The sequence below is a fragment of the Myotis davidii genome, unplaced genomic scaffold (genome assembly GCF_000327345.1).
Source record: "Myotis davidii unplaced genomic scaffold, ASM32734v1 scaffold743, whole genome shotgun sequence".
NCBI classification, from domain to species: domain Eukaryota; kingdom Metazoa; phylum Chordata; class Mammalia; order Chiroptera; family Vespertilionidae; genus Myotis; species Myotis davidii.
The window spans coordinates 1,427,524-1,439,890 of record NW_006296221.1 but is presented as its reverse complement, the minus strand read 5'-3'; the positions used below and the strand labels follow the sequence as shown (position 1 = coordinate 1,439,890).

Sequence of the window (12,367 nt, the reverse complement as noted above, 5' to 3'; positions counted from 1 at the left end):
GAACCTTTTGAGCTCGGCGTGTCAGCATTTTGAAAAAGCCTAACTTAACTCCGGTGCCGTGTCACATATATAAATTTTTTGATATTTGCAACCATAGTAAAACAAAGATTTATATTTTTGATATTTATTTTATACTAGAAGCTCAGGCACAGTCAATTACTATGTTTGTCTATTATTAGATAGGATATTTAAATGCCATTTAACAAAGAAAAATCAACCAAAAAAACGAGTTCGCGTGTCACCTCTGACACACATGTCATAGGTTCCCATCACTCTTCTAAGCAGTTAGCTGAGCAGGGTGACATGTGGTTTCAGTGGAGTATGACAACACAGGAAGCTCAAAGGGTTCCCCATGAGCCCTCTTTCCTTTCTTCTTTCTACAAACGTTTATTGAGCACTTTCTTGGTGCCTGGGGCACTGAGAAAGACACGGTTCCAACCTTCAGGATGCTCACATTCTACTGAGGAAGGTAGTTTTAGCCAGGACGGTGTGGCTCAGTGGTTGAGGGTGACCTATGAACCAGGAAGTCAAGTTCAATTCCTCATCACGGTACATGCCTGGGTTGTGGGCTCAATTCTGAGTAGGGGGGCATGCAGGAGGTGGCCAATCAATGATGCTCTCTTGTCAGTGATGTTTCTCTCTCTCTCCCTCTCCCTTCCTCTGAAATCAATAAAAATACGTATTTTTAAAGGGCCATTAGTCATCCTGGGGAGGCAGGAAAGGACCCCGATAGACCCTTCGAAAGGACTTTGCAGACCTGGGGGCCAGGGCAGAGGCTGGATTTGTGGAAGGCCATGCTGGCACTGGGGCACTCAGTTGTGGGAGTGCTCACTGCCCTGGTAAGACATAACTGGGCCCAGAGAGAGAGAGCAGCGGTGCCTGGTACGCCTTCCAGAGAGGACAAGGTAGATTGAAGATACTGGCTGAATGTGTGGATGAGCAATCAGACTATGTAAAGCAGATGGAAACCTTTCATTCCAGTACCAAATGGAAGCTTCTGGGAGGCCACAGTGAGGATCTACCTTCACACAGACATTTCAGTCATGACTCCCCAGATTCATTTCCTCCGACGAAGGCACAGTACAGGTCCTCAGACGTCTCTCCCCACCGAAGGGCTTGGAACAGATCCCCTGACACATCTCAACTGAGAAGGACTCTTGACTTCTTCGACACATGGAAACTCAGGAGGGCTGGACATGACTCCCCCGATTTGGATCCTAGTGGTCCTCACTCACTGGCCAGAACCCAAACCAGTAAAGCCCCAGCAAGAGCCTCTAGCCAAACTTCTCCACATCAGAAGGGGCCAGGACCCTCTCACCCCTCCATCCTGAAGAATGGCAAATGTGAGTATGACTCGGCCCTCTCTCTGCCATGAAAGAAAGCAGGCAAGATCCCATTTAGGAAATAAGGCTCTTTACCAGTTATGGGAAATTTCATACAAACTCTTCACCTAGAAGACATCAGAGCCACACGTTGGACTCCTCTTCCTACGCAAGTGGTGGTCGGAAAAACTCTGATTCAGATCTGTCACCTCCACGGAATACGAGACACCAGAGCTCTGATTCCAAACTGTCTCCGCCGAGGAGGAAACAGAGGGCCAACTCTTCTGATTCTAAACTGTCTCCACCCGGAAGGGCTCGGCCTCGGGGAAGAAGCCTGCACACAGGTATTCTGGGGCCAACACTAGGGTGCGGGTGGTGTTAACTGACACAGTGAGAGAGCAGGAACTCAGGAAACTGGACCAATAAGCTATGGCATTTGAAGCTGAATTCCAATATAATGAAACAGTATTTTGAGATAAGCCTGGTCATGGGAGGAAGGTTCTCAACCTTCCTAATGCCGCGACCCTTTAATACAGTTCCTCATGTTGTGGTGACCCCCAATTTCATTGTTACAAATTGAACATAATTAAAGCATAGTGATTAATCACAAAAACAATATGTAATTATATATGTGTTTTCCGATGGTCTTAGGCGACCCCTGTGAAAGGGTCGCGACCCACAGGTTGAGAACCGCTGGTTTAGAGTAAAGAACAAAAGCAGAGCAGGACTCAGAGAGAGATGTGCTGTATGCCTGATGGGAAGAAGGGCTTGTCCAGAGCCGGCAGCAGCAACCAAGTGTGGAGGATGCAAGAAAGGAAGTGCATTCAGTAACCTCGGTACTCGAGTTTGGCTTGAAAGAATTCAGAGCCAAGGACTCAAATTACAAGGGGAAATTTATTTAGAAAGTTACAGAGGTAGAAGAAGAGGGAGAGACACACGTGCCTTGAGGGATAAAAGAGGGGAGAGAGGCATGGTGTGCTCCAGAAAAGAGAGAGGGCACACGCAGAGTCCCTGTACCTAAGGCTTTTATCTGGAGGCCTTAGGGGAGAATCCCAATAGAACATTCATCAGCTTTCCAGGTGTGCCCCTTCGTGATCTCCACTGATTGGTGGGCGCCAGGGGTTTCATTGGTCAATGCAGCTGGTCTTGATGTTGGTGTCACTCCATCTGATTTTGCTGCTTTTCTGGGCCTGAAGCTGAAGCCTAGAGGTCATCGTCCAGGGGTTAATGCTTAAGAGAGTGGTTCTGCAAGGGCTTATTGTTTTGCCCGTTGCTAGGCACCCGGGGCTCTCTGCCGTGGGAACCCTCTGCACCTGGCCTATTGTTCCTACTACCACATCATCTGAGCAGTAAGCCCCACCATGTCCATTTCTCATTTCACACTTTATAGACCCTTTGGTTCCACCTCAGCCGTGATGGAAGGAAACTACTCAGGTATTTATATATGCCAGGTCACACCTGGCGCTCTGAGGGGAAAAATATTCCCCTGGCAGAACTGAGCCAGTGAGTTCTTGTCTGTTGAAATACACACCAGTTTTCAAGTTACACAGAAGCCAGTTCTTTTCTTTCCTTCCTTGGTGTCATGAGGACACCTTGGTCTGCCTCCTCCCAAGCCATGTGCTTTTCTTAGTGTGGCTTTGGTCGACGGGCGTGGGAACCACAATGGCTGAGAGACTCATTCTCAGAGCTCCTGCTCTCAGCTCTCTGCTAGCTTCTGTGGGTGGGTGCTTGTCTGAGCACAGCCAGGGGGCACAGCCCAAGCATAGCTGCTCTGAGTCCATATATTCTTTTAAATTCTCCTCGACGATGCCAGAGTAGGTTCCTTCGCAAACCATACCCGCTACACTGTGGGGTCTGAGCCCCTCTGCCTAGGGCTGGACTTCCTTGGACACCGGGTATATAGAAGCCAGTGGCCATAGAGCCATTAGACAATACAGTCCTTCACAGCAGTCCTAATAGGCAGGCTGCCGGACACTGGCTGGCAAACATGTATCTTTCCCATAAAAACAGCATCAGTTTCTGAACCTACAGTTATTATCTGAGCAGCTGCACGCTGCCCTGGAGATTCACCACCTCACATGGTAGCGGCCCCTGAGCTCTCTGCTTCAGCAGCTTCTCCAGCCTCTCTGGCTCAGCAGATTCTCCCGTCACCCCTGCACACATAGGATCTACATCCTCTGAGCCTGCCTCGGCTTCTCTAGCACACTCCTCTGCCGAGCACACCGGCTGGTCTCTGTAGCCTCACAGAGTAACTCCCTCTGAGCTTCTCTCTCAGCTCTGTCTCTCCAGCACACTAGCTGGTCAGCAACTTGTATATTATTCCGGAGACAAAGAAGGCTTCATGCCAATATTTACCTCAATCATATTGTGGCTCCAGAAGGGCATGCATGTGCAGTATACTGTGGGATCCTGTGTGCTGGCATCCTTGCACCTGCTTATGGTATCTTATCCTAGGCACAGAGTGACCTTGGCCATCCAGTGTATTGACAACACGGCCTCTGCACTGTCATTGACCTTGACTATCAGGCATCTCTGGTGTGGTTCCCACAGTGCTGCTTCTGTCTGCAGTTGGCAGGAGCACATCAAGAAAGAGATTTTTCTACTGGCCTGTGAAATAACTTTTATATAAGTAATTGCTCAGTGAACTTGGTCTCTAAGTACTTCCACCTGCTGGTCTGGACAGCGGATGGGGGAGGGAGGGTGAGTTACATAATGAGGCCTGATGATCTGGCTCTTCCTTTCTCTCTGACTTGTACATGGTGTTTCTCTCATAGGCCAGGTGTCTAGTGGCATATGAGTCCCCTTCAGCCAAAGGGTCCGAGCTGGCCAGAGAGACTTCCTATGATGGAATTGCTGTTATTATTCTTTACAGGAAGCCATCCCTGTGTGCTCTGAACCAGCGAAACCACACTTCTCTCTAGGACAATGTTTGATCAGGGACGTTTCCATTTCAGACAGGCTAGCTCTAGGGATTGAAGCATGACCAAATGGATTCGGGTTCTAAACACTTAATCAAGCATCTTCTTAAACGGGATTACTCACATTCCTGAGGCACATGAAGCAAAACTGAAATCGGCTCCAACATTTTCGCTGGAAGCAGGTGGCAGTTCTGTAACCAGCCCTTTGGGGAAGATGCCAGATGTCCAGATGGACAGAGAAGTAAGCTTCCCAGGCAGGCTAGCAGTCGAAAAGCATGAATGGAGTCGCAGATTGTACTTTGGAGAAGACGAGATGGTGGCTAGCTCTGAGGAGTCACTCAGAGGCTATGTCAAGGTATCAAAGTGTCAGGCCATGAAAGCCTTGGCCCAGCTAATGTCTGGATGACTGGTGTAGAGCGCATCAAGGCTAAACTAGCTTCAAACCTCTGGCTGAATTAGTGGCAGTCATTGTTTGATTACCAACTCCTGGGTGTGTGTGTGTGGGGGGGGGCAGAGCCTTGGTGGCTAAACCCTAGGGGAATAAAATGACCTTCTCCATTGAGAGCCGTTGACCCTTTGCTGGCCTTTTCTGGGTACCTTCTTGGTGTGCTCCAGAAAAAAGAGAGAGTGCACATGCAGAGTCCCTGTACCAAGGGCCTTTATCTGGCAACCTTAGGGGAGAATCCCAATAGAACATTCATCAGCTTTCCAGGGTGCCCCCTCGTGATCTCCACTGATTGGTTGGTGCCAGGGAGTCATCAGGTTTTGCAAAAACTTCCTTCTGAAACCAGAATTTGTAGGGTTACTGAAATGCCCCTTCAGGGAAGGAATGTCTCATTTTCTTCTCCCCACTTCGGGGAAGCTGGTCAGTGGCTCTGAGGCAAGGGGTCTCCCAGCTGAAAGGGACAGAGAAGCCTGGAGGGTGGGATGCAAATGCAGGAATGGAGGATGGGAAGGACCTCACATATCCCTTCCTGGATGAGGCCTTTCAGGGCCACCCAATGTAATTATCCCCCACCCCATGCAATGTTTACCAAGTCATTCTGATATATTTCCATACATATTATAGCACTTCTTACTACCTGAAATTACCTTGTTTGTTTAAATATTTCCTTCCTTGGGAGTAAAAGGTGGGGGCAGCTGGAGGGGGTCAGTGGGAGGAAAAAGGGTACATATGTAATACTTTCAACAATAAAGAATTATTTTAAATAAATAAATAAATAAATAAATAAATAAATAAATAAATATTTCCTTTCTTAAGGTCTCTTCCTCACCTAGAATATGAATTCCAGCGGAACAAGGATCCCATATGTCTTGTTCACCCCTCTTTCCTCACCAGCTAGACAGTGCCTGGTTTATGGCAGTTGCTCAATAAATATTTCTTGAGTGAAGGTATAAATTTATAGGGTGTAAATATTCTACAGAGCCTCATTTTTTTTAAATGTATACATTTGGGTTAGAAATTTTATGAAAAGGAATTATTTGGTTTCGTGCCTTCTATAGATAGATGATATCAGAAATGAAGCCTACTCTGAATAAAGGAGGGCATCAGCATGAATGCTGGCTGTTCATCCTGGGCTTCCATCCCATCCTACAGGGTGTAGGATTTGTTGAATTTGCATTTAGACAATTGATTGTGATTGTTGAAGCTTTGGCTCTTGGCTTTTCTCACTTCATTTTGGCCTGGCTATCGGCTCTTTCTATCATCAAGGCCTACAACAACCATTCCCCTAATATTCATTTGTAACTGTGATGGAACTGTATAGTTGAGCTTAGGAGAGATGAATATAAAATACAATGCCTTGGCCTGGTAGCTCAGTTGGTTAGAGCATCATCCTGATACCCTAAGGTTGTGGTTTTGATTCCTGGTCAGGTCACATACAAGAATCAACCATTTAATGCATAAATAAGTGGAACAATAAGTCCATCTCTCTCTCTCTCTCTCTCTCTCTCTCTCTTATGAATTAAAAATCACACACATACAGACACAAGTAAATAGGTCCTGCCTAGAAGTAAGAGAATCTTACTTCTCTTACTGTACAAGAGAAGTAAGTGTTAAGATGTACAAGTGTTAAGATGTCCTGGGCCTGGCTGGTGTGGCTCTGTGGTTGAGCATCAACCTATGAACCAGGAGGTCACGATTCGATTCCCAGTCCGGGCACATACCTGGGCTGTGGGCTTGATCCCCAGTAAGGGGCATGCAGGAGGCAGCCAATTAATGATTCCCTCATCATTGATGTTTCTAGTCCTCTGTCCCTCACCCTTCCACTCTGAAATCAATAAAAATATATTTTTAGGGGGGTAACATGGGGATAAGGACACATATGTAATAACTTAATCAATAAAAAAATTAAATATATATATATAATTTAAATGTCCTTGGCGGCATTTATTTAACTTAATCCAAATTTTTCCCCACTGTTAGTTAATGGATGATAAGTGTATTTTGATTGCAAGTGACAACAAAAATATGGTTATCTCAAGAAAAAAGGGGACTGTCTTATTCCTTCGAGGAGCACACCTTTGCTCTCTCTCCTAAGCTCCAAGGGTTCTTCTTTTGCTTCTGTAACTCATTTCCTCAGCCCATGAAACCCAGCTGGCTCACCTTTTCTACCTCTGTCTGTGACTTTCTAAACAAATAAATAGTATTTGAAAAAAGTAAAGAAAAGAAAAAGGTGACTTTTGGGGAACCCTGTGGGAGAGCTCATAGAATTGAAAGAATTCTATGTCATCGAGGAGCTTACTGTCTACATAAAGAAATTAGATAAAACTAGTTTGAGGTAATTATTAGTTGAGTTTCTCCAGAGCATCAGAACCAATAGGGTGGATAGATAGATAGATAGACAAGAAAGATTTACTATAGGAGTTGGCTCATGTGATTATGGAGGCAGAGGAGACACAGGATCTGCCCTTTGCTTGGTGGGGAACCAAGAAAGTTGTTGGCCCTGGCCAGTGTGGCTCAATGATTGGAGCATTGGCCCCACACACCAAAGGGTTACGTGTTCGATCCCTTTTGTATTTGCGAGGCAACCAATAGATGTGTCTCGCTCACATTTCTCTCTCTCTCTCTCTCTCTCTCTCTCTCTCTCTCTCTCTCTTTCCTTCCTTCCCTCCTTCTTTCCCTTCCACTCTCTCTAAAAACCAATGGAAAAAATACCCTGGGATGAATATTAACAACAACAACAAAAATAAAAAATACATTTAAAAAAAAGAGAAAGTCATTGGTTTAATGTAGTGCAAGTCTGAAGGCCTGAGAGCCAGGAGTGCTGATCTCTGAAGGAAGAAAATGGATGTCTCAGCTCAAGTGGTGAGAGCAAATTGTCCCTTCTTCTGCCTTTTTGTTCTGCTCAAGCCCTCAGCAGACTGGGTGGTGCCCACCCATATTAGTGAAGGTGACCTCCTCCATCCAGTCTACCAATTCAAATGTTAATCTCTCCGGGAGGCACCCTCACAGACATACCCAGAAATAATGTTTGACCAGCTATCTGGGCATCTCAGAGCCCAGTCAAGTTGACACAAAAAATTAACCATCACAGGCAATAATACAAGTGGCCTCATAATGTTCTTTCTTCTGAGTCTCCAAATCCATCAAATAGACTACAAATGAGGAATTCTGAAGCAGGAGAGATCCCTGTCCTCTGGGGATGCCACATGAGGCTTTAGGAAAGGTGTGATTGGATTTGGAGCCCAAAGGGGTGCTTATAATTTATCTAAGAAGAGAGCACTGTGTGGGAAGGTGATCAAGCTCAGGGAACAGCATGAGCAAAAGAATGGAAGCAGGATCCTGTGTGACATTTTTAGGGGAAAGTAAGTAAACCGGCCTGTCTGAAGTGGAAGTTTCCAGAAAGGGAGTAGTGGGAGGTAAAGCTGAATGCCTCGAGCAGGTCAGGCCAAATTAGATTGAGCCTTGCATGAGCCAAGCAAAGGACTTAGAGTGACATCCACCTCTGAACAGTTGACCTAGTAGGGCAGAGCAGAAACCAATCAGCAATGTTTAATCAATACTTACTATAGGTAGTGCAGGCAGACCTGGCCTTGAAGGTGTGACTTAGCTTCTTTACCTTCCAAATAGAAAGTGACCACAGGCAGGTCTGCTGTTATTTCTTTGTGAAAATTCCATAATCTTGTTTTGAAACCTATTACCCAATTAGAAATGTGCCTAAATCCTAAATCCCAGATGAAGCGAACTTGCAGGCCAGACATTCCCTAACAATATTATTGTTATTACATACTAGCAATAATGATGACTGAAATTTGTTGAACACTGACCATATGCCAGGTACACTTCTAATAGCTTATGCATCTTTACTTAATCTTCTTTTATGTTATCATATTTCCAGTTTTATAGGTGAAAAAACTTAGGGATGGGGAGGCCACAGCTAGTCTTTGGTAGACTTGGAAGTCCAACTGCTATCCCTGTTACAAATTCCAAACTCTTAATTACCAGGGCTGAGGCCCCACAGTGCTTGAAGACTGTGGGGGAACTGGTCCAGTTCCTTGGGGGTGAAAAAAGGGGGTACTAGTTAGCTTCACCTCTCCCCACCTGGCAATTGGCAGAATTTTATCAATTGCTTTGCAGATGCTAACCAAGTTTTCTCAGGAGAAAAATGTAGGTTTCCTGTGTTTCCCGCCCCCCCCCAAGTTTTTTTATTGGATGGATGGATGGATGCATGCATGGATGCATGGATGGATGGGTGGGTGGGTGGATGGATGGATGGATGGATGGTAGAGGAATAGATGGTGGAGAGATGGATGGATGGATGATGGATGACGGATGACTGATGGATGGAAAGAAACCCATTGTATGTTATAGGGCAGCTCATCTAACATTTCAAGAAAGCACCAAACTCTCATTGAATAACAAACACTCCCCATCCCCCTCCCACACAACAACATATATATTTTTAAAGAGAGTATAATTAGGGAACTAATTATATACTAGTTATATAATCAATAACTGACCCTTCATTTCAACCAATTCTTAGTGACCTGCACTTTGGGTTGGAATATTCGTTCTCTAATATGTTAGATCTTGACTCAAAATATGCATGTACCATTCAAAGGCAACATTTTCAGTGCCTTTGAGCTGTGCTAAGTGCTGGGGCTACAGCAATGCATGGGGCCGATGTGGTTCCTGTCTTCTCATATATTTCTGCAATTAAGTAAAATATTTTATGAGAAAATGCTTAGCATAAGGCCTGGAAGCTAGTATGTGCTCAGTGTTGGTGGAATTAAAAAGTGAGTGAGTTAATGAAAATGGTAAAACTAGCAATTTTTATGAAATCACTTCATTGGGTGGTTTTCAAGCTTTTATCATTTACAAACCAGCATCATAATTGTTGCCTTATGCACAAATTACATTGCTATGATTTACTGAATATTTATGCTCAAAGTCTAATCACTTATTTTTTGCCTAAATTTTTTTCTGAAATGAAAACATCCTGTTACTGTTATAAATGGAAACTCATTAAACTTGCTATTAAATACAAGTAACCCTGAAAATACATATAATGGGGAAAATAAAGTAGCAATGTTACTCAGTTCTAGCCAGATATTTCTGCTGGGGGAAGGTTCTGAGCCTGAGGCCTCTTTTCTGTTGTTCATACAAGGAGCTTAGCAAGTCTTAGAGAATTGTTAAAGACAGGCTAGTTTACACTACATAACCTGAGAGTTTATCGAGTACAAAGTATGTGCCACTTAGAATTAAGGAACTCTTTCAATGAATGTGGATTTTATTAAATTCAACAGGGGCTACAGAGCTTTGAAAAATAGCAGTAGGTAAACTCAACCCAGCCTGATTGGATGGAAGTCTCTGGAGGAGAGGCCCCGGGCATCAGTATTTTGTCAGCCTCCCTACATGATTCCACTGTACAGCAAGCACTGAGACCCAAGGCATTTGAGCCCCCAGAAAACATGCTTTAGGAAACAGGGACACACTCTTGTTTGCAGCTAGCTGTCTATCAGACTTCTAGGGCTGCCAAATGAAGGACCACAGACTGGGTGGCTTAAATAGCAGAAATCACAATTCTGGGGGCTGGAAGTCTGAAACCAAGGTGTCAGCAGGTTGGTTTCTTCTGAGGCCTCTCTCCTTGACTTGTGGATAGACATCTTCTTCCTGTGTCTTCACATGGTCTTTCTCTGTGTCTGGCTATGTCCTAAGCTCCTCTTCATATAAGGACACCAATTACTTGGTGGAGGGTCAACCCTAATGAGCTCATTTTAATTTAATAACATTTTAAAAATCCCTGTCTCTATATACAATCACATTCTGAGATACTGGTGGTTAGAATTTCAACATATGAGTTTTCGGTGAACACAATTTGGCCTCAAGCAAGCTGCATCCTTCCTAGTATCTAGAATAGTGATTGGCACATAGTAGGTGCTTGATGAATGTTTGTTGAATGAGTGGATGACCCTGCAGCCCCTGAGGGGGTTCTATGCTCTCAGAAAATTCTACTGGTTTAAATTTGTTTAATCTTTTCAGGAACTTTTTCATGGTTGCCTTTGACTATGTACTAGCTCAATTATCCATAAAGTTATTCCCAGTGAACTCACAGTATAAGGCTCATAGAATAAGTATACAGCTAGGAGGGATGGTTAATTGGTCCTGGCCTCTTTTTCTTGTTTAAAATATATTCTTATTGATTTCAGAGAGGAAGGGAGGGGGAGAGAGAGATAGAAACACCAATGATAAGAGAGAATCATTGACTGGCTGCCTCCTTCACACCCCCTACTGGGGATTGAACCTGTAACCTGGGCATGTGCCCTGACTGGGAATTGAACCATGACACCCTGTTTCATAGGTCAATGCTCAACCACTGAGCCATGCCAGACGGACAGTCCTGGCTTCTTTTTCTGTCTTCATTCCCTTGGTTTCACCTCTGATTATAAGTCTTGGTCTATATCTAATACCCAGGAATCCCTATCAGATTATCTACACACCTGAGGCCCTAGATCTGGCCAAGGCCTTATAAATTCCAGGAGGCTCCACACCTTCCCAGGCCTGCCTGCAGTTAGAACCACATGAGAAGCTTTAAAAAAGCTTCCATTGCCCAAGCCTCAACCCAGCCTGATTGGATTGTGGTCTTGGGAAAAGGCCTGGGTGTCAGTCCTTTGTCAACCTCCCCGCATGATACCATTGTACAGCAAGCACTGAGGCCCAAGGAACTGCATGCCCCTTGGTAGAACAATCAGATCAGGTAACTGCACATTCCTGGGGTTCCCCACAAGCCTCAGTCTTCTAAAGATGCTGTCTTCCTGCCTTAGCCATCCTCACTAACTCCCGTTTTCCTACACAGAGACACACTTGTCCATCCATTCAACCAAGACTCATTAAGTGCGAATGTGGAGGCTATTTGGAGAAAAATATAAACATGACATGATCTTTCTTGTTTAAGAAAACAAAACTTACAGTCATGTAGGAAAACCAGGAGTATGAGTATTTGCTGAGTATAAGGCTATTCATTCATGTATTCATTCATTAATGATGAATTGAGTGTCTATTTTATACCAGGCTTAGAGATACAGAGATGAGCAAGATAGCCAGTGCCTGTACCTGTGGGTTGACAATCTGGCAGGAAAGAGAGAGGTAAACAATGGTAAGGTGTAGTATATGTTACGGCAGAGAAAAACAGGCTAAGAACACACGCCAAGGGACTTAGCCTGGTTCAGGGGGTGGGGAACATTTCCTTCAGGAACTGACATTTAAGCTGAGATCTTGACGATGAAACAGATCCACCAGGCAGTGCAGGCCTCATAAAAGCAAAAGTCATGTTTGTCTCCCAGTAGCTGGCTCCCAGCAGGGCCCTGTAAATTTTTGTTGACTGAATAAATAAGTGAATGAATAGTGAAAAACCCAGGGGAATGTTTAGCATTCTCTGTCTGAAGCAGGGAGCGCCAGAGGGAAAACATCAAGGTTTACCGTGGGAGGGTAGGCAGGGCCCACATCAGGGAGTCTCACAGGCCATAGAAAGGAATTTGGACTTTATCTTGGGGTCAAGAGGAAGTCACTGAAAATGAGGCAGAGCCTCAACTGGCCAGATTTGTATTTCAGAAGCATCACTTCGGTTGTGATGTGGTTTGGAGTAGGGGGTGGGGGGTGGCTTGAGAGACTGGAGATCAGTGGTT

The 12,367-nt window shown here is 44.8% G+C and overlaps 1 pseudogene; it reads left to right on the top strand.

Moving 5' to 3' along the window:
• Positions 1-961: 961 nt before the first annotated feature.
• On the top strand, positions 962-1,704 carry LOC107184276 (annotated as a pseudogene).
• The last annotated feature ends 10,663 nt before the right edge of the window (positions 1,705-12,367 follow it).